Source organism: Sphaerodactylus townsendi, linkage group LG03, assembly GCF_021028975.2.
Source record: "Sphaerodactylus townsendi isolate TG3544 linkage group LG03, MPM_Stown_v2.3, whole genome shotgun sequence".
Taxonomy (NCBI): domain Eukaryota; kingdom Metazoa; phylum Chordata; class Lepidosauria; order Squamata; family Sphaerodactylidae; genus Sphaerodactylus; species Sphaerodactylus townsendi.
Window position 1 is genome coordinate 126,311,650 of NC_059427.1, and position 26,795 is coordinate 126,338,444.

The following is a 26,795-nucleotide window of genomic DNA, read 5'->3' on the forward strand; positions in this document are numbered from 1 at the left end:
ACATTTGTTCTAAGGCCTTCTGAGATCAGATGTGACTTCCTCAGAAATGTACAGCGCTGATCCCACTGTTCCTTCCCTTATCACACTTCATTCCTTTTTGCCACTGCACTGCCAGCTGGAGGCCAATCTAATGCAGCCCACCCACCACCAAAGTTTTTCCAGCCTGTTAAACAGCATACGCTGAATATGCTATTGCTGCCACCTACTGGTTAAAATGTGTTATACACATTTTGGGCTACAGACGAAGGGGCATTTGACGAAATTCAAAGTTTTTACTGGTCTGTTGTAAGAATAGCAAAAATATCACGTGCAATGATAGGTACAAACATTTTGCTACTATTCTAAATTACAAGTGTCCATCTAGAAAGTCTATCAAGACATTATGAATTTTAGAGGAGGGTCTTCATTAGACTGTTGCAGCAGACATAATTTATTGTGATGTTAACTTCCACGGAGGGATGGTGCCTCCTTATCTGAGAAATGGGTGCCTTGGCTGGGGTTTGGGTATTGCTTAGGAAAGGTGTGATTGGATGCAAACTTAAAATTGTTCCATGGTTGTGTGGACATGGTGGCCGAGGGGCGGGGGGATACAACCTGACCAACAGTGCCAGTAACCAGTGAGCATCAGTCAGTGTGATGAGACACTGAAAATTTGACATGGTGCACACTGGCTGACCATGGCTGCAGTTCCAAAAGTCACCCCAAATATACTAGTGCTGAGCCAAAACTAGGGTGCAGCATTTCAAAATACCTTTCACCCTCTGTGAAAAGGGGACCCATTGTATTTATTCAAGTATTTGGACCCTAATCTTTCCCTTACAGCAGAGGTGTAGCAAGGGGGGAAAGCGCCTGTGTCCTCCGCCATACCCCAGAACGCCCCCGCCCTAGAACGCCCTTGCCACACCCTCACAAGGGAGCATACACGGTGTGTCATCCCCCCGTCCCCTTGGAGCTACGCCTCTGGCATACAGCAACCGTGCATGCTAAGATTCTTTTAAAAAACATAACAATCATAAAAGATAACTGACAGCCAATGCCATGCACAAGTCAGTGTTAGATTAGGATCTGGAGGCGCTGGTTCAAATTCCTCATGTAGCCTTGATGCTTACTAGATGCCCAAGGACCATTCACTCTCAGCCTGATTTACCTCACAAGACTACTGTGAGGATAAAATGAGTAAGGAAAAACCATACACACTGCCTTATTTCCTTGGAGGAAGGTAAGCTAGCAAAGTTTAAGAAGTCAAGTTAGTGATGGAGGAAGGCTATTAAAATTGCGGCTGCTTGTTTTTATTAAATATCCAAATTCCTTTCAATGAAGAAATATTGTTTTTAAAAAGCATCAACAGTCTAGAAAGGAGTGGTGGAAGTGGACTTCCTGGGGGAGGGGGAGTTTTATTTTCTGGGTGCAGCAGCTCTTGCGTCAACAAGTCTCATCTCAGGCCCCCATGCAGAATAGCACTCCAGTTAAAGGTCTTAGGTCAGGAATGAAGAAGGTCATGAATGAAGAAGAAGAGAAGAAGAGTTTGGATTTACACCCAGCTTTTCTCTCCTTTAAGGAGTTTCCAAGCAGCTTGCAAACTCCTTTCCCTTCCTCTCCCCACAACAGACACCTTTGTGAGGTAGGTGGGGCTGAGAGAGAGCTGAACCAACTGATTAGTCCAAGATCACTCAGCTGACTTTATGTGTAGGAGCGAGGAAACAAATCTGGTTCACCAGGTAAGAGTCCCCCACTCATTTGGAGGAGTGGGGAATCAACCCTGGTCCTCCAGATTAGAGTCCACCTGCTCTCAGCCAGCTCTTAGCCATGCTGGATGAGTTCATATCGATGAAGGCAGTCCCTCAAACATCTTAATCCTAGGACTTGCGAGGGAACACCATCATTTTGATCCCAGCACAGACACAGACTGATATCTAGGGTCACCAGCCTATTATCTTTCTTGACTCAGGCCTCCCCTTCTGTGCCAACTATTATTTCCCAAAGAATTCCATACAGAACACATTAAAGCAGTTGAACTTGATATTACCAAGGCATGGATAACTGAAGTCAGATTTCTCTGTCTACTCCTAAATTAATTATATCACTAAATCAGGAAGATATAGGCCCTTTCCACATGGGAGGGTGAAAATATGCCCCATGATGCCATCAGAAGCAAACAGTGGGGAAGTGGGTGGGAACTGCATCCTCATTCCCCTTCCCCAAATCAGCACAAAAATGCTGGCTCCCCCCACAGCCCAGCAATCCCATCATATAAAAGAGCTAATATGTGGAAAAGGCATAAAAGGTGGAGGGGAATAGATGTGGAGCCTAACTCTAACCACTTTGAAGGGATGAAACACTTGATGTGGATACAGGAATACTTTTGGATTGTATTTTGCATACTCTTATACATCCTTCTGTTGGTTCTACACATACATGGACTCCATTCTCAGACCCTATTCCATCAATGCCTCAATTATATGTGAGACACCACAGATTTCCTGAGAAAAATACAATCTGTTGACAATCTTCCAGGTAACACTATTTGGGCCCCCATGGATGTTGAGTCTCTATATACCAACATCCACACAAAGTTGAACCACAAGCCTTTAGGAGTACCATTTCAGACAATATCTCACCTGAGCTCACCACCAAACTCTGCCAGTTTGCCCTCACCTGCAACTATTTCAGTTTTGGTGATGATTTATTAATTCAGATGAATGGCACAAGTATGAACACCTGTACGACACCTCAACACGCCAACATTTTCATGGCTGACTTGAAGCAGCTCTTCTTCAGCTCCCACCCATCACCACCCCTCTTGATCTTGAGATTTATTGATGACTTTTTAAATCATTTGGACACACGGGGAAAAAAAACACTGGAGAAATTTCAACTGGTCTTCAGCAACGTCCACCCCACCATCAATCTGACAATGAATCAATCCACAAAAGTAGTACGTTTCCTAGATACCACTGTGCAAATACATAATGGAAGCACAAAAACCATCTTCTACTGGGAACCTGCTGATTGCCAAATATATTTACACGCCTCCAGTCACCATCCTAAACACACCAAAAGTCAGTTGTCTATAACCAAGCTCTATGCCACAGTTGCATTATTCCAATCCCTATGACAGAGTTTCTTGCCTGCAGGATCTACAACAGACATTTCTAGAGTTACAACACCCACCTGATGTAACAAGGAAATAGATCAACAAAGGCAGAATTGTACCAAGGGATAATCTGATATGTTTGGCCCTACTTGTGACAACAGAACTACACTGGTGGTCCCGTATAGCTTTCAGCTCAAACTAGTTCAATGCATCATTAACAACCCACTACAAATACTAGACAATATTGCTCCTCTCTCACAGGCATTGGAAGGCAAACCTTTTCTTGTTCACAGACAATCTCTTAACCTTAAACAACCTCTCATCCACCATAATGTGGACATGGGCTCTGGGACCAGGTGCCTGCAACAAACTAAGATGTCAGCTCTGTCCATATTCACATTGATAACACAAGTACCAGACCTAACAACACCTGTCTCAGGTTCCTGCACTTGGTTCATATTCCAATGTTATATATACCATCAAGCATTGGCAATGCTCTTCCACTCTCTACACTGGACAAACAGGTCAGTTCCTACACAAAAGAATACGTGGGCATAAATCTGACATAAAAAATCATGACACTCAAAAATCAGCAGGAAAACATTTTAATCTTCTATGATACCCCATTGAGGATCTAATAGCTGATTACAATTTGCATTATACCTTTACAACATAGCTCCCCCCTTTTTTTTGCAATACCCCTCCCACCTTCTGACTGCAATACAAGGACCCACGAACTCTCAATTCCTATTTGTATCCGACAAAGGGAGCTTTGGTTCTCAAAAGTTTCTATCTCAAACATCTTTCTTGGTCTCTAAGGTCCTACCAGACACAAATTTAGCTCTTCTGTCAGTTCCAGTCAATGAGTTAGGTTTCCAATGCTTGCCTGCCCAGAATATGACAGAAAGGAGATATCAAGCTAAGTATTATCCACATAGTGGTAGCACCTCATTCCAAAACCTGAACTTCATGGGGTTCAGTGATAGCTTCCTTAATGATGCCTCCCCAACTATCACGTTCAGAGAAGTGTATTCTTTATGGAAGCAAAAATTATCTCTGCTACCCAGTAAAGTCATCCCCCTCCCGTCGCAGATTTAATCAAGACAAGGATTGAGCAAGCAGATGGCAGAACCTACCTCTCAAAAGGTACACATCTTTGGGAGTTTGCCAACTGGAAAGTACTCTTATGGACCTGACAAACCTGACTCCTTAAGAACATTCTGTATCATGACTGGGCCCCTTCCGAGAAAGGGCAAAACAGTTGACTCCTTCAAAGTGGCAGTTGTAATCTGAGGCCTGTCTCCCCTCTCTTGGCAAACTCCTGAAAGGGAGGATGAAGGGATGTAGATGCTGCTGCAAATTGCCTCCTTTAAATTAGCAGCTGCCACTTCAAAGGAGGTAATTGGCAGAGTGAAGCACAGCATAATCCCCCCCCCCACACACACACACACACTCACCTCTGTTGGCAAAGCACTGGCAAGTTGGTAAAAGGGATTGTGTTTCATACTGTTCAGTCACAAAAGCAAACATTTCAAAGGGGATGTCTTTTCTTTTGGTGGGAATTTCACCCCCCAGGACAGCTTCAACTCTGCCCCCCCCCCCCAAATTAGGACAATTTTGCTCTGAAACTGAGCCCATAAAATACATTTATAAAATACTTCTAAGCCCCCCCCACCCCAAAAAAAATCTGTTTTCCAATGCCAGTGAAGGACAAATAATTTTGCCTATCATATATGAAGCAGCAGTATGCTGAGTCAGATCACAGAGCCTTCTAGCTCAGTATTATCCACTCTGACCGGCAGTGACCATCTACAGTTTCAAGGAGAGCCCAAGTCCGCAAGACTCGTTTAGTGGACGTTTCAAAGACTGGTCCTGGAACCTTCTGCACGTGAAGCAAATGTTCTATACCCCTGAGCCATAGCCGCTCTCCGAGCCACTTTAAGACCCAGCCCTGCTTGGCAGCGAAAGATAAAATACAGATACTTCTTATTCATTATAACTCATGTCACACATTAACTGGCACCACCTTCTAGACCAGGGGTCTGCAACCTGCGGCTCTCCAGATGTTCATGGACTACAAATTGGCCATGCTGGCAGGGGCTGATGGGATTTGTAATCCATGAATATCTGGAGAGCCACAGGTTGCAGACCCCTGGTCTAAACTCTGATCAGGTATTCCCAAGAATGGGACTCTCTGGTGGTGACAAACCATAGCAGGTATCACTCAAGTTGTAGAATACCCATTTTACCAAATTCTATTGATTGAACCCACCAGCAATCCCAATCCACGGCAGCTCACATAGACTAGCCATTCATATACCCAAACGCTCTGCCTTCAAACTACTTTGAACAATGAGGTAATATCAGAAGTACAAAATAAAACTCCAAAATCTTGGTTTCCCAGTCAAAGTCATAGCAACATGCATGCTGTGCCGCCACAGCTGCAAGACTCTTGGCACAATGCTAATAAAATAGTATGCTTGATCCAGCAAAAAGTTACAAGGAAAATTACTTTGAGTGTTTGAGCTGTGGAGCAGTAGGAGATTATGGCACAACTTTGTAGCTATTTTGGAAGGGTAACTGCTTTTCAGCACCCAGGCTGTGACGGAGATAAAACAGCACTAGGAACACACAAACAAACCCAGCAGGAGGATCCAAAATACTTCCAGGAGGGAATGATGGGACACTGCAAGGAAATGAATCATTAATAGGACAGAACCAAATCCTTACATTTCAACAACTCTCTTTCCAAATGACTGGAGAACAGCTGCGGCCCAGAATGCAACATGAGAAACAAGCTGCATCCGTTCAGGTTCGCATAAAGAAAATGTCTCTATCAAGGAAGTTCTGCGGAACCATTCTCTCTTTCATCAAATATCCTATTTTGTAAATTGCTCCTGGTTATCAAGTGTCCTGCTGCAGTCGGCAAGCTCAGGGTACTGTGTGTGTGTGTGTGTGATATAAGAGATTGTCTCACTTGAGCCCCATAGCAATTTGGTAAAATGAGATTATTTGCTTCATTTATACCCCGCTTTTCTCCCCCGTGGGTATCTAAAGTAATTTGCCCTGTCTCCATTTTATCCTCACGCCAACATGTTCTCTAACTTCAGAGAGAAAGCTGTCCTACCCTATTCCACCTCCTCTCCTCTAGCTTTACCTACCGAGGAGCCAGAGTTGGTCTGCCTTGCCAGTCTTTCCCCTCAAGACTTTCAAAGGCCTGAGCCAGCCTTAGGGCATTGGCAGTGTCCTCCTCTCTACCCAGAAGCTGACAAAGGATTTTTGGGGATTTATAAACTTCCTTTCTCTCCTGCAAGGAGACTCAAAGGGGCTTACAAACTCCTTTCCCTTCCTCTCTCCGCAACAGACACCTTATGAGGTAGGTGAGACTGAGAGAGTTCTGAAGAACTGTGACTAGCCCAAGGTCACCCAACCGGCTTTGTGTGTAGGAGTGGGGAAACAAATTCAGTTCACCCCTAGGTGGAGGAATGGGGAATCAAACCCGTTACTCGAAATGAGAGTCCACTTGCACTTAACCACTACAGCACGCTGGCTCTCTCTTACCGGGGTGCGGGACCAACACTACCTGCCACTCCCCTTCCCCATCCACATGGTGTAGCTTCTCATGGTGTGGTTGCCAAGTGTGAGTGACTAGAAACAGGAAAGCCACCGTACCCTGGCTGCCAAATGTTCTCAGGCGCTGAGCTCTAGTGTAATGATTTATTAGTAAAGTGCGAATGTGAAAAGTGCAAAAAGTACAAAGCACACAAACTCTCTATGACACAAATGACACCTACAGCATCACAAAATAGATCTGTCCTTCAGTTCAGCAGATCAAAGTTCACCTGTTCCAAGGTCCACTTTCTAGTTGCTCACTGTGATTTGTATTATTTAGATCAGCAAAAGTTCAGCCTATTTGCATGCCCAATGGCTCCCATTGTGCAGGCTCGCAATCATGTATCTTCTACAAGTCAGTGTCCCGATCTGATTTGCAATCTTTCCAAACTCCCAGTACACACACAATGAATACACAGCGAACACATTCTTTGGTAAACCACATTTTCAGGCAACCTTCCTCAGTGGTAACAGATTTCTTGCCGATTTAATCCAAGGTTAAAAGGTAGAATTAGCTCTCGCATCCCTGATGTGACTAAGAGCCTGCCATTTCATGCATTAAGTCGGCAAGAGATATATTACCACTGAGGAAGGTTGTTCGAAAATATGGTTTACCATAGAATGCTTTCTGCTGTTGTATATTCGTTGCGTATGCGGTGGGAGTTTGGAGAGATTGCCAACAGACCAGGAGACTGAGTTCTATAAGATACAGGATTGCACAATGGGAGCCATTGGCAAGCAAGTACACTTGACTTTTGCTGATCTAAATGATATTAATCATAGCGAATTAGCTGGACCACAGAATAGGCAAACTTTGATCTACTGAACTGAAATTTTCTTCCAGATGTGATCTGTTTTAGGCACTGATGTTGCGTGTGCAATTTATGTCATAGAAAGTTTGTGTGCTTTGCACTTTTCACATTTGCACTTTATTAATCAATTGTTGCCAGTGGTGGGATTCAGCAGGTTCACACCACTTCGGCAGAACCAGTTGTTAAATTATTTGAATCCCATCACCTGAACTGGTTGTTAAATTATTTGAATCCTACCACTGATCGTTACACTAGAGCTTAGCGCCTGAGAACATTTGGCAGCCAGGGCATGGTGGCTTTCCTGTTTCTAGCTGCCAACTGTGAGTACCTGACTCTGAAAAGACCTGCCACTATTGGTTGCTATGTGGATACCTACAGAATACATCTGCGGCCTCAGTGGGCCTGGTGGGTGCAGGACTTGATATTGTGGGGTGCCAAAGCAGGGAGGATCTAGTGTTGTCCATGCTGCCTCTGGGTATGACCCTTAGTCTCAAAGATCACAATCTGGCACTCTAAGCATAACACCATTCTGGCTGTCAAATTAGTCCCAAACAAATGTCCCAAAGATATCCAGCAAAATGCATAGTAGACCATGTGAGTATTTGACAAAGTGCCAACAAGAGGCTCCTGGGAAGGGATTAATATGTGGTAATGTGTGCTAGCTCATTCCTGTAGCCTCAAAAGCACAGCACTTTAACAAACGGAAGCCCTAACTACCCGGATCAGGCTAGCATGGCACTACTCAATTGATTAGCCCAGGTTTAGGCTAGCCATTCGGTCTTCTGACAAACAAAACACACACAGTATTTTGAAAAATGGACAAATGGATGGATTTTTCAACCCCTTCTACTGGATCTTTTCCACTTTTATTGCCAGAAGCAAACACCCAGATATGTGAATAAAACAACTGGTGTAACTACAGCTGTGGATGGATGCTAAAGGGAACTTGCAGGGTTTTTTTTAATTGAAAAGATACTTTTCTTCAATGGCAGGTGCAAATTTATTCACTGCCTTCTTAAAAGCACAATTGTTAAAGAAAACAGAGAAAACCTGAGCTTCAAATTCAGTTGTGGAATGCCAATGAGAAGCAACAATTTCCAGCAGAAACTTCTTGTTATGGGACTGAGAAAAGTGAACAGTAAAAGTTAAAAGCAGGGGGCAATGCCCACAGAGGAAATTCCATTGACAGCTTGGTTTCCTAATAGAATTTCCATGAAAAAGGTCCACCGATAACTTTTAACAACACCAGTGAACACAGAATGGTATAACTATGTGTAGTATTGATCCATAAATCTACTTTCTCTTTCTCAATTTCTGGGCATATGATTTCATTCATGGCCTTACACTGTGACATAGTTACATAGTTCAGCCTTGCAGCCAAGAAATTACCCACACCACTACTCATATCCATAGTTCCTCTTGGTTGTAAGGCAGACTCCTACACTTCAGTTCCTTGTAAAGGTGGGAATTCCCCTGCAGTTGATCCCTTAAGTCAGAGAGGTCGCAGAGAAACATGTGTTCAGGTGTGTGTGGGTGCATGTAACGATCAAAATCAATCATGCACTTTTAGCAAATACTCAAATAGTTCTGTCAACATATAGGTTTTGCTGCCGAACCTAGTTTCTTTGTCTTTTTAAAAATTGGGATGTTTACTATCAAAATCCAAGAAATTCGGCTAAATTCTGCATTTCCTCAAGTCAGTATATTATTGAGAAAATTCAGACAGTGTTTTCATCACGTTTACTGCATCATTGTGGGTCATAATTCTTGTTTAGTCTGAGACAGGGAACTATGTCAGAGGCATACAAACATCATGCAACCAGCAGGGGTTGAGCATGTGAAGGAGTATTCCTATACTCTTCAAAACATGCTCATGGCACTTGTACCTGGGGTTTTCCCCCACAATTTGGTGATTATGTATGTCCACAAACGCATGTATGTGTACCAAACTGATTCAGTCCACCTGAAAGCTGCAGCAAGTCATACAAGGACTATGGCCCACCCCCATCCTGATCTTAGCTAGTCTGTGATGGACCAGGGGATTAAGTAGGATCCACGCAGATGACACTGTAGAGTACAGAGTGTGATTCTTATACATTACCTTATCTTCTCTAGATGCTGGTTTACACACCTATAGTTCTTGATGCCATCCAAATGGCCACAGAATCATACCATAGTGTAAACCTAATCAACCAGCTGGATGAGGCCCTTATCTTCACCACCTTTGCATAATGCAGGGGTGTCAAACTCGCAGCCCTCCAGATGTTCATAAGCACTGGCTATACTGGCAAGGGCTGATGGGAATTGTAGTTCATGAACATCTGGAGGGCCACGAGTTTGACACCTGTGGCATAACATGTCTGCTTACAACATCAAGACACATCTGAGAAAGAGACTCTTATTTTCCTGTCATCTTCAACCACTCCCTCCCTTTGAAAACGTTCTGGTTCTCAGCCTATTGACTCCAAAGTCCAGGCAGAAATATCTGTAGCACTGAAGTGTGAGAACTCATGAGCAGCCAGATGGCTCCAGCTGTCTATCAAAGCCCATCCCCAGTTACTCCATGTCATTGCTTAGCCAACCTTAAAGCCAGAGAGAATATTTAGCACTCAATATCTGCGTGGAAAGAGCCAGGCAAGGCCACAGAGTAAAGGATTCTGCTGTTCCCAACTATGTGTCCAGTCACTGTGCTAAAACAAAAGGCAACATTAGTGGCTAGAGGTGGCTGTCACCAGACTTGGTGAGGCAGTCCTGAATGCAGGCAGGACTGAAAAAAGTGTGTATCAACAGGAGGCAAAACAGTCCCTCAATTCTCTGCCTCATCATATGCTCAGGGATCTACTATGCTGCTTAACACTTGCACTACTGGCCCTACCAATGCTGGACACTTCTGTGCTGTTCTATCCCTCAGGTAACAAGTGATGTCTAATCCCAAAACTTTCCTATTCTGCTCCCCCCCCCCAACATGGCACAGTTTAATTATGCTTTTTATGACCCACACCCTGTCATACCAGCAGATCTCTGCATTCCTGTTTCCCTGTTTCTCTTATCATTGAAGCCAACCTCCTTTCGTCTTATAAGAGCTTACAACTGTGTAAAAGATTAATATATTTTTGGTTCACCAGAAGGGCAGGTTAGTTAGCTAATGGGCTACCTCAACCCCCCACCCACCCCAGGTCCCACAGCACCCACCTCAATTCTTTTCAACATTAGCATGTGCAAAGAAATTAATCCATCTATCTGCTTCCCAAAGCTATTACATGTCACTGCAAACCATCCATGGCAGGTGAGAAAGGCTCCTTCCTATTGATTCATAAAATCAACAGGAAAGAGGGCAGCCAAGTCCCTCCTCCTGAGGTAAAGGAAACCTTCATTAAATAGCTCTGTCTTTTGCCTAAGCATTATCTAAAACATGGAAGGCAACAGAACACCCTCAAATATTGGTATTATTCATAGTGTTAACCATTTCAGGGAACAAGGCAACAGAAAAATGCAAGGACACCAATAATAAATGCTATTTTTATGTGCTGATTTCAAGTTGCCCAAAATTAATGCTATGGAATCTCATAAATTTAGAAAGTAAAGGAAAGCCAAGTCTCATTGAGAGAGTTCTATTCCAAGGCTGGCCAAGGCTACCCATTCAAAACTCTGTGGCAGATTGTTCTAACTACCATCCCCACCTCTGATATTTATTTACAGACATATGACACACCTCAAGAATTTTCAGAGTCACAAACTGTAAAGCACAGCTTTTCTGAGAATTGAACTTCACTCATCAATCAATATATCTAATTTGCAGTATGGCCAAATCTATGGAAACTTCCATCTTGAGACTGACATCATGAACAGAAAATACAGATCTTCATACAAACCTCAAAAAAGTAATATGTTTGCAGAAGAATCTGAAATTTAAAAACCAAGATATTGGAGAGGTTAAGCCCCTCAAGAAATAGAAGCAGTATCTGTAGCTTTAAGAAATATTACTCTCTGCAATAATCATGGTGAGGCTTCCTAGGCAACTAGATGAGTATTGCCAGCCTTCAAGCCTTGGTTTCTGTCAGTAAAAAGCATAGGGAGGCACAGTAACCTTTCCAGGGCTGTTCCAACCATTGATGCAAATGCATGGCTCACCTAAGACTGGTTGCTTGCTACAGTTCAACAAGAGCCATCCCACAAAAGTCAGTGTGGTGCAGAGGTTAGAGTTTCAGACTAGGAGACCTGGATTCAAATCTCTACTCTGCCATGGAAGCTCAATGGTAACATTGGGCCAGTCACATTCTCTCAGACTACAATTCCTCACAGGGTTGTTATTGTTAGGATATAGTGGAGGATAGAAGAAGGCAGAGTATGAAGTAAACAAATAACAATTACTGTAGGTAAGTTGGTGGGTGGATGGGAAAAGAGAAGGAAGCAGGGAAAAGTGGGGATACGGGGTATCCACAAGAAGCAAAAGAAGAAATAGCGTGGGGAAGGTGATACAGGGGAAAGTGAGGTGCCTTCCACAAGGCCTTGAGGTGCCTTCCACAATTGGGCCCAGCCTCATCGTTGGAGTTGCACAACTGGACCATAGTTATCCCTAGAAAAAGGCTATCAGCAGGAAGGAAGCAGGAAAAGCTGAAGACAAGAAAGAAGATAAAAGTAGGGTGACTTGTAGATGGGAAAGACAGAATGAAGCAGGGAAAGGGGAGTTTCAGGGAAAAGAAAGAACAAGCAGTGGGGCTGGGAAAAGGAGCATTCCCCTGTAAGTCCTTCAGGGTCCTCCATTTGTACCATGCAAATGTCATGAACATACCAGAAATCCACATGCTTTCAATGCTACGATCAGGATGTGGAATGAGGATAGCAGAGGCAATGAACATGTTGGGATCTGCTGCAAAGACAAGCAATGGTCAGGCAGGTTTTCATCATGCAGTCCAGCATGAAAATGCCAGCCCCTGGCAAGCCAAGTATGAAGTGCTCTTTTGGAATTAAACCCCTTAACTCTACTTCCTCCCCAAAGGTATAGCCACCTGCTACTCTGGCTGTAAAGCAAATGAGACAGAGATTCGCAGATGTGGTGCTAATTTAAGCAGGGCACAAAAGCATGGAGATGAAGAGGGACTGAGGGAGCGCAGAGGGAAGTAGGCAGGAAGGCCAAGAGGCTCGCATGTTGCTGGCTGAGGGTCTGCGTTTGGCTTCTGGGAGTGATAAATGCAAAGCCAGTCCTTGGATGGTTATGTTAGCACTGCTGTTCAGTCAAGGTGAATTCTGCAAAGTTCCACAAGAACAGGAGGATACCAAGAAAGTCAAGGAAGAGGTGGGCTGGCAGAAGTATGCAGGAGGTAGATGCCATAAGGGGTTCTTTTAGCAGCTCGGTTTCACAAGAAAAGGGGTCTATTTCAGCGTTCATTAATCCCTGTCTTGTGGGCAACAACTAGTGCGCTCTGGAGGCTGCCACAGGACAAGGAGAGGGTGCCCAGCATCACAACCTGTTTACTCATTTTGAGTGTCTCACAAAAGCAGCATCAGAATAGCCTCCTTTCACAGGATGAAATTTACTGTAAGCAAAATTTTCTGTTGCTGTGGAAACTATTAAAAATAGATTCTCCCGTGTTCCCTCACACACACACCACACACACACACACACACACACACCCCGCACATACCCAAACACACAGAGTACGATACAGCTGGGTTCCTTCATTCTGTGTTATTATTGCTTTTTAATTATGAATAATTTCCTCCCTTGCATGAGAAGATGGATTTCTAAAAAAGCACAAAAACTTTCCAAACTGTGTCCCTTCAGGATACATATCAATATGCAAATGAGGGCTGGCATGCATTTCAGAATGTTTATGCCACAGGGTAAACACAACAACAAATCACTCTACGTTAACTCTCTCTATGCCAGCAAACCTTAGCCTAGTAAAGCCAGCCACTGGAGCTCAGATATTGTATTTCTAGAGGAGGGGGGATATTTTCATTGTGGGTCAAGAACTTCAGTAAGCCTGCTACGTTAGTGCAAGATACCAGAATGCAGTTATGCCCCTGAGCCATTCTGCTTTCCATCTGTACACTTTCCAAGGCAGAGATTACACTGTACAGGATTTCACAAGACAGCTGGCTCAGTTCATGGTATTAAATGCTAGAAGAGACCAACAATTAATTGAGCCCCAGAGTCTTGTCTGACACTGGCCAATTCATTATCTCAAAATCTGTAACAGTTGCCCATGTGAGCCCATCATCCGTTCATTTTGCTTCATGTTTGTTTAGTTTACTGAATCCCGGTCAACTTGTGATGGGTTACTTTGGGAATAATTATAACGACTTGAAACTATACATGCAATCTGTGCACATTTATTCCGCAGCAAGTCCCACTAATTTCAATGGATCTTGTCCTCAAGTATGGAAAGCACTGGAGCCTAAGTTTCAAACAGCCAGACCACAGTAATCAACCAAACGGATGAACGGCTCCACACAACGCTTCCTACAGTTCTAGATATTTTGACGATGCTTCATGATCCTGATTATCCTGAACTAAAAGCCATTAAATGGATGTTCTCTCTGTAGGCCTGTTTAATCTTCTCTTCTGCATGACTATCACAATATTTACTGTCAACGGTCAATCACTGTGGTCATGTCAATCATTGTGATCACTCTGTCTGGCCTCCTGCAAACCTAGAGCACCAAATGTATGCAGCAATTAAGGCATACGTTTTAGTGAGAAACATTTTCACCCCTTTCCTTTTCTAGTTCCTATGCTCAATCTCCTACTTATCCTGGCTAAATTGTTGAGAGGCTAATTAACTCTCCCTGCCACAACCTTGTTTCATGGTGAAAATTTGCTTGCTGATTTTTAGTCTTGTAGACCAGGAGAACAAAAGGGCTCTCTCGTTACCACATATGCATAAAATAAATTACACTCAATAGCGCCCCATCTAGTCAAAAGCATGGCTGATGGCCAAGAAATAAGGTCATGCAGATGAACAAATTGAGTTCAGATGAAATGAAGCCAGATCTCGTGCCTGTGTCTAAGGTTTCAACTGGGCTGAAAGACAGCACTGGGCCAGGTTCCAACAGGCACCATCTAAAACAGGCATACCTGAGATTGGTTAGACTTCTCACAAGGAGGGCAGTATTATCTCTGGCGGATGGTTCAGCAACTAATCATCTGCTTTCTCTGTTAGAATGTCCAATGTTCAATCCCTGGCATCACCAGTTAAGAGGAACAGATAGTAGATGATGTGAAAAACCTCCACCTGAGACTCGCTAACTGTCAGAACAGGCAATACTAACTTTGACAAACCCCAGTGGTCGGATTCGATACAAGGCGGCTTCATGTGTTCAACCTCATAACCTAAACAGAATGTTTGACCACCCACACTGCTCATGCTATAAAACACCCTAAAGACAACATGAAGGTGACACCACTACTCACTTTCAGTCTGCCAAAGTTCCTCACCGTTTCAACCTCTACCCTTAGCTGAGGATCATTCTACTGGGAGTGCCTGCTTGCAGAATTGGACCTCATTACAGGCTGCTTTGGATCTTGGGAGCAGCAGTGACATAGGAGGTTATGAGCAGGTGCACTCTGATCTGGAGGAACCGGGTTTGATTCCCCGCTCTGCCGCTTGAGTTGTGGAGGCTTATCTGGGGAATTCAGATTAACCTGTGCACTCCCACAAACACCAGCTGGGTGACCTTGGGCTAGTCACAGCTTTTCGGAGCTCTCTCAGCCCCATCTACCTCACAGGATGTTTGTTGTGAGGGGGGAAGGGCAAGGAGATTGTAAGCCCCTTTGAGTCTCCTATAGGAGAGCAAGGGGGGATATAAATCCAAACTCCTCCTCCTCCTCCTCCTCCTCCTCCTTCTTCTTCGTCTTCTTCATCTTCTTCTTCTTCTTCTTCTTCAATTGTTCAGCAGATAGCTGAACAAGCTGCAAAGCTAAAGGGACGCCTTTCTGTGATTACAGTTATACAATACTAGTATAACTATGTGCTTCGTTTCTGTAGACTTGGGAAATGGGTAGGGGTTTGTTTGCCAATGGGGGGTGGGGGTGCGAAGGAGAAGCAGGGATCTGCAAGCCTGCCGGAGGATCTGGGTGGTTGGAGGGGAGCGAAGTTCACGTGGCATGTGGGATCGCTTCCCCCCATTTTGACTACTGGGGGCACCGAATCCACCCCATAAAAAATCTATACCTATGTCCCTGAATACTACCTTCCTGTCTAAAAATGTCAATTAATTGCACATGTGCCTTTACCCTCTATATTCTGAGACTATTCTCCATTATTAGCTTATAACCTCTCCCTATGACCAAAGCAGCGCCATCATCTTGGAAAGGCTTAAATGACCAAGGGGATTGCATAGGAAGCCACCAGTACCATAGCTGGGCACTTACTTTGACAGGAAGTAGCTACTACAGAAACCTTATAACTGAACTAAAATAAAAGGCTGGTGTCTCCCCCTCTCCTCTCCTCCCACTGTGACATTTAGGACTGGAAAATGTAGGACATGAGATCTACCAGCTACAGGTTTGCCTGTCACCACACACCCATGCAGTGGTGATGGGAAATTCATGCACGGTAACACCGTGATACTCATTTTATAATCTAGATGTTGCAAGGAGAGAAATTTTTCCATACTCATTGCAATTTTCAAGAGCACCTATGCTCTCCCACAATAGCGAGTTTATATTTATCTTCACAAGCTTATTTACTTTGTTGTTGAACAAATCACAGAAATTGTTCTAAGAATTGTGCTCCTTTTTTTAAAAAAAAGCTTCTGACATTCCATTTTACAAATATATAAACATCTAGAAAAGCATAAAGCTGCAAAAATATTTTGTTCTTTTGTACACAAACAAGTAAGTTGTGGGAGAGTCTTCCATACTAATATATAATTTCTTCCTGGGTGGGAGGCAATTACAGTCTTTGTCAACATCAAGATACTACCAGCATAGGTCTAAAATTCGATCATAGGCAGGTTGGCATGCTATTCTCAGCAAAGGGCAGCGCATTTATTCAGTACAAACATCTGTTGCAGCACTCAAATGGCTCCACTCCTTTGTAGAAGAAACACTTGTGTGCTGGCTGCAAGAGAGAATGAATTTTTGAAGAACAGGAGGATTCTTCGGTCACAAAAATGCATATGCTAGAACAGGGGTCTGCAACCTGTGGCTCTCCAGATGTTCATGGACTACAATTCCCATCAGCCCCTGCCAGCATGGCCAATGGGAATTGTAGCTCATGAACATCTGGAGAGTCGCAGGTTGCAGACCCCTGATTTAGTCTTTCAGCTCCTAGGGCAGTGGTGGCGAACCTTTGGCACTCCAGATGTTATGACTACAATTCCCATCAGCCCCTGCCAGCATGGCCAATTGGCTATGCTGGCAGGGGCTGATGGGAATTGTAGTCATAACATCTGGAGTGCCAAAGGTTCGCCACCATGGTCCTAGGGTGTCCCCTTTGGACAGGGCACCTGACATTCATGAAACCTCCTGAGAGGGCTGGCCTGAGAGCTGGAACCTGGAGGGACAGCTCCACAGACATTTACTCCTCCATTGTAGTCCATGAACATCTGGAGAGCCACAGGTTGCAGACCCCTGTGCTAGCACCTTGCCTCAAGTCAGGACAAAGACAGACAACAGTTTTTAAGAGAGTAGAGGCTAATATGACAGATTCATCATTGCTCACAGTGTAAACATTCTTTTTTTGTCTCATCTGATCCAACAAGTTTTGCAGGGTCTTTTTGTGCCATCAAGGCTCAACTAACGTATGGTGATGTTGTAGGGTTTTAAAGGCAAGAGACGTTCAAAGGAACCTTGCCATTGCCTGCCTCTGCGTCTCAGCCCTTGAAGATCTCCCATCCAAATACTAACCAGGGCCAACCCTGCTTAAGTTCCAAGAACTGGTGAGATCAGGCTAGCCTGGGGCTATCCAGGTTAGGGCTGATCAGGGTACTCCATGGTAACTGCAGCAACTTCAGAACCTGCTGTATAACCAGCAATGATAGGCGGATTCCGCATGGGCCAAAAAGAGCGGTGTGAAAACTGTGTAAAACACCACCTTTCGACCCATGCGGAATCCGCCACAGTGAGCCGAAAGAAACGAATATATGCACATTATGCTATATTACTTTCACTTTCCTAAACAAAACTAAAAACACCCTGACATTTGATGGCCGCCTCGGCACCCAGCAGAGATACGCCTCTGGATGATAAGCTGGAAATAACCTACAAACTGTACACTTATCTGCAGATCAGCTTCACGTGGTGGTATTCATTTTCCTCTAGTCTGTCCCAGTGCTTCATGACAAGACTGACAATGTTCCACCTAGGCTAATTTCTTTCAGTAAGTTGCATATTCTTGCTATGAGTACGACAGAGGTGGGATCCAACCAGTTCTCACCACTTCTCTAGAAGTGGTTACTAATTTTTTCTGAGTACCGAGAAGGGGTTACTAAAGCAACCTCCCTGCCCAATAGGGACTGGAGGTGCACGTGTGCGGCGGCGCCACTGTTTGAATCCCACCACCATCGGAACCTGTTATTAAAATTTTTGGATCCCACTACTGGGGTACAGGAAAATTCCCTGGGCCAATAGGGTGGTACGCAGACACCAAAATATGGTTAAGTTACTATCAAAGCACTATTTTTCTGCTATGTTTCAGTTCTCCAGTACTGGTGGTATATATAGCTGAAATATTTGGTTTCTTTGAAACTACATGGGGGAAAAGCCATGAAAACATTAGTTTTTGAAGGAATCTCTCAAACCATAAATTGATGAAACTTACTGGCATAAAACATATTGGAACATGCAGAAAGGGTGCTCCCCTTTTGCAGAAAAAGTGTATGCAGTGGCCAACAAAACCAGCAATGTATTAGCAAATTTACTAATTATGACATGAATTTCTTCTGGAATTACAGTTATTTAGAAGTAAGAAGTACTCACAGCAGTCCCAGACTTGGAGCTTGAATTCACTCTGATCAGACCTGCCTCTTGGAGAGAAAAGGAGAGATGTTTAGGGGAAGGAAACAGCAACCACAGAACAACTCTGCTTCCTCTTGTTCATAGAAACAGGTAGAATGAAGATAAATACCTCCCCTAGTACAAGATGTGTCTGGGGATTGAGTGAAGTTGTTAGGCAAGGAACTTTCTGTGCTCTTAGTAAGACAGGGTCATTTTCCATCTAGATTTAATTTTCAGGAACTATACTAACATTCAGTTAGGCCCCTTCCGCACACGCAAAATAATGCGTTTTCAAACCACTTTCACAACTGTTTGCAAGTGGATTTTGCCTTTCCGCACAGCTTCAAAGAGCACTGAAAGCAGTTTGAAAGTGCATTATTCTGCATGTGCGGAATGAGCCTTAGACAAATAGTTTCCACAAACTGTGGGTTAAACGTGGGATAATTACAGCTGTGTATATCAGGGGACAGCCCTCCCTAGGTTTACAAGTGTGTGAGACAGACAGATTGTATCCACTATCCTGCTAGAAGTGTCAAGTGGCAGTATGTGTCCCAACAGAAGTGGTAGAGTAGTTACCAGTTATTTCATTTCCCCCCTTTCTCTTCTTATTCTATGACTGATGGCTTCTCCTCCCCCTCCCTGTGTTTTTTTTCAGGCATTTGCTGCTGTTATTGGGGTTTCTGTTGTTTTATCTGCTGGCAGAGATTATTTCGTCTGGAAAACCCTCTCCTCAGGAAATAAAAAAGACTTCCAAATGTCACGTCACCACTGGGGGGTTCAGGATAAAGCAGCCGTCACAAAGGGGGAAACCTGGAAATCACCAATTTCCCACTCATAAGAGTCTATGATACCTCTGGCCATTGTCGTCAGGGATCAAGCTCTCAAAATAAACATTTGGCAAATAATATGCAACCAACTTTTTAAAAGGGGCTGAAGCACTGATTATTGTACACTCATGAAGCTGCCTTACACTGAATCAGACCATTGATCCACCAAGGTCAGTACTGTCTACTCTGACTAGCAGTAGTTCTGCGGGGTTTCAGGTAGTAGGGTTTCAAATCACCTACTGCCAGAGGCGTAGCTAGGCCAGAGTGAGCCCAGTGCATACTCTGTGTTTTCCACATACACCCCTCCGCAGCACCCTCCCCCCCCTTACCTTAGTGCAGGCTGGAGAAGCGGCCTGTTCCCTTCAGGCTGAAAACAGCCTTGTGGGAACTACACTTTTTATAAGGTCCTGGGGCTTGCAAGGTCTCTTGGGAAGTGTAGTTCCCACCAGGCTTTCAGCCTGAAGGGAACAGGCCACTTCTTCACCCTGGACTGTTTGAAGAAGGTAAATGTGTGTGTGTGTGTGGGGGCGCCACGGGGGGATCCCCCTGCGTGTGCCCGGTGCAATGCGCACCCCCGGTTCAATGGTAGCTCCGCCTCTGCCTACACTGGAGATGCCAGAGATTGAACCTGGTAGCTCCGCCTCTGCCTACACTGGAGATGCCAGAGATTGAACCTAGGATATTCTGTACACTAAGGTGAAATTCTTCCACTGAGCCACAGACCCTCCCTCCAATTATATCTAAAATCATAAGTTAAAAAGTTTCTTATGAAGAAGAAGAAGAAGAAGAAGAAGAAGAAGAAGAAGAAGAAGAAGAATTTGGATTTATATCCCCCTTTTCTCTCCTGCAGGAGACTCAAAGGGGCTTACAATCTCCTTGCCCTTCCCCCTCACAACAAACACCCTGTGAGGTAGGTGGGGCTGAGAGAGCTCCGAGAAGCTGTGACTAGCCCAAGGTCACCCAGCTGGCATGTGTGGGAGTGCACAGGCTAATCTGAATTCCCCAGATAAGCCTCCACAGCTCAGGCGGCAGAGCAGGGAATCAAACCTGGTTCCTCCAGATTAGATACACGAGCTCTTAACCTCCTACGCCACTGCTGCTCCTGACTGAAAAGGATGAACTTTGGTTTACAGAGAAAAATCAGGATGAAAGGCACCCTCTGGATATTTGAGAAATGCTTTGAAAGAAGAGAAAACATGGGAAGCTACTATGCCCATATTATTTGTCCTGATGCTATTGCTGCGTTTTGTGTTGCTTGTTCCACACGCACCCCTCCGCAACAAGTGTTGATTAGGAGGATGGGGAGTTCAGAACAACCAATATGGACTCAAGGCCTACCTATTTTGTGCTGTTCTGGTGGTCACCAAGCAAGACAGTGACTCTCAGATGGTTGCACTTAACAATTTATGATCACAGAATCCCTTTCAAATTCTATCTAATTTCTCCCTCTTTCCTTTGCTATTTACACATCACTGGACATTGCACTGTGATTGTGCTTCAGTAGTGATTTACAACTGAACTGTCCATTTGTGAACTACTTCAAAAGTGCAATGCCCAAGTGATTTGTGGATCCAGCCTCAGTAATTATTCACTGAAGTCTTCATTGAGTATTTCCTGCAGTTCCTTTTCACACCATTTCAAAAAGGAGCAACTCTTCTCGATATGTGGGGCTAAGGTAAACTTTTGAAACTACACCCAGATATTTTAGTGTAATGCTGCTTTCATTGTGAATACTTTTTTTTCTAATGGGGCAGAACAAACATACACTATAGTGTCACACAGACATGCACACACATTTACAGGGAAAATAGGATGGAAGGGAAAGTCAGAGCACCAGGCCACAAACACACATTGCAGGGACAGGAGGAAGTACAGTGGGGATTTATATTGGTAAACAGCCCCACACCTCCCTTTGTATCTGTCTGAACCAAACAAAAACAAAACCACCTCTGAGAGCACAGAGGTAATCAAGGCAAGACACATGACACGGAGGGAACTAATCAGGGTGGCAAGAATAATGGATTGCATAAAAATGACCGATACAAATGTCTTCTGCAATTAAGGGGAAAGTCTTCTGTCTAATAAAAATGTACCCTGCATACTGCTTCTGAATTAGGAAAAGTGGACAAAGGAGAGAGCAAGAGATGCAATGACAGGGCACACCAGAGGTGACCTCTATCCAATACTGCAGCGTAATAAAGTGAGGCAGAAAAACTTAACCCTCTTCACACTATCACTACAAGCAGCATGTAAATGCTCTACTCGCACTGGAATAAGTGTACAGACAAGGCAGGTTTAAAATCCATGCAAATTTGTGAAAAGCTTAGTATGGATAAGCCTGAGCCCTGTGCTTGGCTAGAGAATGAGTAACTATGACTATTCACACACTTGTAGTCTCCTTCACATTGAGCAGACATTCCCTTTGGGTTTGACTTTTGGTTAAGCACATGTTTTTCCCTCTTTGAAACTCACTGTGCTCTCAAATCAGAGAATCCCCGTAGTTACTGAAACCTACAACGTTTTATCTCCGTTCACAGGCAAAATGAAGGTGAGGATTGTGCATTAAGCTTCCTTCGGATTTCCTCGCTCCTCTCCGCCTTCCCCTGCCCACACAACTGTACTTTTTCCTACTCATTGAGCTATCATTTCAAAACAATCAGAAGGACCTTCTTTTAAAAAAAGAAAATTAACACTGAAGATGATACAGCCTTGAAATTTACATGGTATAGGAAACTAACTCTAAGGACACTTTGCAGGGGAGAGAATCCCTGTGTAAACAAAAAACTGCAGGAAAAACCCATTGCGAAGCAAACAGCTGCGGGGTAAGTAATGCATGCACAAATGGCTTATGTATTTTAAAGTTTGGACCTGACTTCAGTGTGCTGCACGCTGAAATATTCTAGTGCAGTCTCATTTCCAAGAAGATTATCTGCCCACAAGCTTGAGAAAGCTCCTTTATAACAGAGGGGTGATTCCTGGACTAATTTTTTCCTGCACGTCCTTGACAATCCCTTTTGTTTTCTGAAGTCCACCACAGCAAGTTCTGTTGCACCGGCAGCTAGAATCAGCCCTGCTTCTCTGTGTCAGCAGATGGCAGACATTACCAGGCATTTTCAGCTTGACAATTCCATAGACCAGCAGAATCACACCCTGCTCGCCCTCCAGCTTTCACTCTGGAGTGACTGGAAACACCCAGAGGCCAGCCCTGGACTGCCATCCTTTCCAAATTGCCAACACATCCTGCAATTGAGTTTCTGTAGCTGGCAATGCAGAGGTTGCTCCTCACACCCACCCAGAGCAGCCAGCCCAAAATAATGATAAATAAGAGAAACAGAATGAAAATGCCACATTTTTCAAAATGATCTGTCAAAGTGAAACCATGTAATCTAGTTTCATTAGGCCCTGTTGTCCCAGAGATGACTGTGTTGTCAAACAGCAAGTAGAGCAATCTCTTACCAACTCCCTGTCTGTCTCCTAATCACCCCCTCCCCACTCACATACACACACTGTAAAGGATAATGGAGATTTAATGCACGGATACAACTTTAGCCAAGGCCAGCATTTCCAGTGAATCCATCACCTGTACTGGGAACCTTTGCAGGGCCCAGGAATTATACAGCAGCCTCAGCAGCGTCTCCTGTGATTTATTTCAGTATCATCTGGGTATAATTTGGAAGTGTAAGGAACTACAGGTAAGGTATAACAACATACTTGACAGGTACTGACTGGAGGGAAGTCAAGGCAAGGATTTATTACTCAAAAACAGGGGGGTTAGGTAAGGGAAAGGAGAATTGTGAGAATACACTCTTATGTCTGGACTGCAGAATACATGTTCTTGCTTGATTCAGGCATTAAATATGGGCAGCAGTTACTGGAGCCAATTATGTGTGGCAAAATCTCCTTTAAATGTCACGGTGACATGTATGTTTATCTTTATGCAAGAAAAATGTAGTGTTGAGAGGTGCCCCTTAGCCTCTTGTTCACAAGGTTCTAAAATAAGTATTGCACACCCCCAGGACTCTTCAGCTGGTCAGCCACCCTAAAACAAATGAAGAAAAACTCCCCACCCTGCCTTACTATCACTGTATTTTCTATACATGTATGGGAGGGAAAACAAATTTCCCATCAGATTTATGGGAAGGGGACAATTTGTTGGACACCACAGCAGAGATTAATCTGCTATTTATGGGGATGAGCAGTTAAATCAGGTTTTAGAGCTACTACAACCAAGCTCTGTACTCCTCTCAGCAAACTAGATTTTAGAAACCTGAAGTAAAGAGAGGAAGGACCAAGTGTGAAAATCCTTTGGTCTGCACACAGACTGCCACTGAAGAAAAGCTAAGCCACTGAGACCCTGGCTGTTAAGCCATTCTGGGGCAAGAAGACCTGATCACCTGAAGCATAGAAGTCTTTCAGCTCCTAGGGTGTCCCCTTTGGGCAGGACACCTGACAATCATGAAACCTACTGAGAGGGCTGGCCTGAGAGCTGGAACCTGGAGGGACAGCTCCACAGACATTTACTCCTCCATAAAGAAGTCTAGTCAAGACTTGGTTGGAAGTTTATTTTCCTTTGGGCCTTTCGTGGCAGTGCTAATAAGCTGTTCAGGAGCCTCTGTGTTCATGTATGCCCAGGCAGAGTTGCCAGCAGGAAGCATGCAGACAGCCTCATTAAAATAATTACTTTAACAGGACAACAAAGAAGAAAAATGGGGGAAAAAAGGATGCCCCTCACTTTCTACAGCTGCCTCTGACTACCCTTGGTGCTTACCAAACCCCCTCCCCTTATGACCCTCAGAGATGAACCCATCATTAGTTTATTATGCTATGTTCCCTCTGGCTTCATTGGCCAACCTAAGCTGAAAGCCCATTGCACGTTGCCAGCAATCACCATCATCTTTCTTCCCAACTTCATCCCCAAAGATGATTGAACCAACCGTCCCCCTGGTTCAGACAACACTGGCATTTCAAACCAGTGAGCCACTGCAGCAAATGGCTGCTGGAAAAATGTGGGTGAGGAAACATTTAACACCTTTACAGGCTCCTTTCTGCAAACTTCAAAGTGACTTACAATGCACAAAAATTAGCAAAATGGAGCAAAACAAATTGGAACCTCCCTCCACAACAAAACCTACACAAGCTACCTGAAACAGCATTTCACAACACACACATACATGCTCCGCTTGAACTCTTCTCGACAATGAATTAGAATATGTGACTATGCAAAGGTAAAAAATGTCAAGGAAAGCGACGTATCTTCAAAGTTCCTACATGTTTGGCTACGGAACTGTTTCACAATACACAGAAGAGTATTTTGTTTACCTTTTAAAAAGTACTTTGAGACTACATTTTCATGACCTTTTTTGTGTTAAAAATCATTTCAAGTTTACTCTTTTTGGTGTGCAGATGAACGTTAGAAAGCATCCTGGAAGGATGCATCATGTATCTAGGTCACGATTCAACACCCTCTGAAAAACTTCCAGAATTGGGTTGCACATGATATATTGAGTTGGGACCAGAAAATATGTTAGCATCATTTTAAGATTTATTTACCATGTACAAATGCAGCAAGAAGGTATTCAGGGCTAATGTCCACAGGGCTCCAACCTGTGTTGCTGCCTGTCAACCTGGTACACTTGTTACTGCTGGACGAAGATCCAGGAGACCCAAGTTTAAATTCCCACCCTGCATTGGAAGCTTGCTGGGATGACCTTGAGCCAATCATGCACACTCAGCAAAACCTCCCTCAGAAAGGGTAAAATGGGTAAAATGGGTAAAATGGGTAAAATGGAGGAGATGAGAACAGTGTAAATAACTTTGGGTCTCCATTGGGGAGAAAGATGATATCTAACTGAAATATGTAAGGAAAGAAATATTGAGACAACACCTCCCGTACAACATAAAAACAAACAAAAGAGATGCTACGCTAAGAAAGCAGTGTCACAGAATCCCAGCTGCGTGCCGGTATTCAGTTCAGTACATAATTATGATTTATTCTAAAAAGACAGTTCTATATCTATATATTCCTAATGTGCCCCCCATCTGAAGATAGTTAAATAGATGGATAGGGGCCACACCAGAGGCGTTCCTCCCATTGGGCAAAGTGGGCAGTTTCCGCTGAAACGCCGCCTTGTTGAAACGCAAACTTCTGCACGGGTCTATCTGTGGGATTTTTGGCTTGCAGATGACGCAGTTTTTAGGCTAGCAGCACCAAAATTTCAGGGAATTTTCAGGAGACTATCCAGATGATATCCACGCCCAGGTTTGGTGAGGTTTGGTTCAGGGAGTCCCAAAAGTTATGGACTCCCAAAGGGAGTGCCTCATCCCCCATTGTTTCCAATCGGAGCTAATAGGAGATGGGGGCTACACCTTTGAGGGTCGATAACTTTGGACCCCCTGAACCAAACTTCACCAAACCTGGGTGGTATCATAAGTAGGGTCTCATGAAGATACTTGGAAATTTTGGTGCTGCTATCTTAATAATTTCACCCCTGACAGCAGGCACCCCCTGACAGCAGGCATTTCCCCAGATTTTCCTTCTAAATCCATTTTTATTTCTTTTATTCTCTTTTATTTCTTTTATTCTCTCAATGCCTAATAAAGGTTATTATTACTATTTTGAAAGCATTTTGAAAATGTTTTCAAAAAATATTTCTGCTGTGTTCAGATTTGTGAGTTGGGGCATGTTCTATAATGTGATGGTGACTTTGAAACGACCTGGTGGAAAAATTTTTTGTTTGGTCACGTTGGGGGAGGGTGGCTGCCCATGGGGGGGGGCATCAAATTCAGGTTTTGCCCAGGGCTCCAGTTTGCCTAGGTATGCCACTGAGCCACACAGGAAGAAAACAACTAGTTCTGCAAACCTGGGGGAACACCCAGGAGCTGCATTAGTTCTGTTTTGTTATCCTTTGTGTATGGGGAAGGCCAGGAGCTGCAGACATTCCAGCAGTGTTGTCCTTCCCGTGGGAGGAGACCAAAAGTTGATTTTCAAGCAGGGAGGAGGCTGGGAATCATGGCGATCCTGGAAGCATCAACCATTATATGTGTGTGGGAAGAGGAAGGCTGGGAGCTATGCCTATCCTGGCAGCATTGTGGGGACAAAGTAAGTGCTGGGGAGAGAGAGTAATGGATTGGAGGGTGAAGAAAGTTACAGCAGGCGTGGGGGAGATTAAGAAAGAGAAACAAAGAGAGGAGTAACTGCAGGTAGGTGTCAGCAAGCAAGCAAGCAAGCCTTTATTGGCATAGACAACAGTACAACAATAGTAAAAAAACTGATTAAAAACATATACAGTACAGGAAATAAATGTTAAGTGGAGGGAAATCTACTGGCATTTAGTAATTTCCAGGAGAAAGTCTGCCACTATCATACAGAGAGAAGGATCAGGATTGTGCAGCAAGTAGTGTGATCTAAATAAATCGGGGAGATCGGGTAAATGTAAAGGAGTAAGATTCACATACTTGGATCTGATTTCCTTGAATCTGAAACAGTGTAATAATTGGTGGGCCAG

General features: G+C 44.0%; 1 protein-coding gene across 6 annotated transcripts in view; it reads right to left on the reverse strand.

Annotated features, from left to right (window-relative positions):
- The window catches only part of RBFOX3 (RNA binding fox-1 homolog 3), a 402,764-nt gene that overhangs the window by 176,784 nt on the left and 199,185 nt on the right, over positions 1-26,795 (reverse strand). For 2 of the 6 annotated variants that reach the window (XM_048491463.1, XM_048491459.1), the window contains exon 3: positions 18,446-18,492. The exons of 3 other annotated variants lie outside the window; for them this stretch is intronic. The gene's annotated coding sequence lies outside the window, so the exon portion shown is untranslated. The remainder of the gene's footprint in view (positions 1-18,445; positions 18,493-26,795) is intronic. One more of the 6 variants, XM_048491460.1, reaches the window with a different exon arrangement.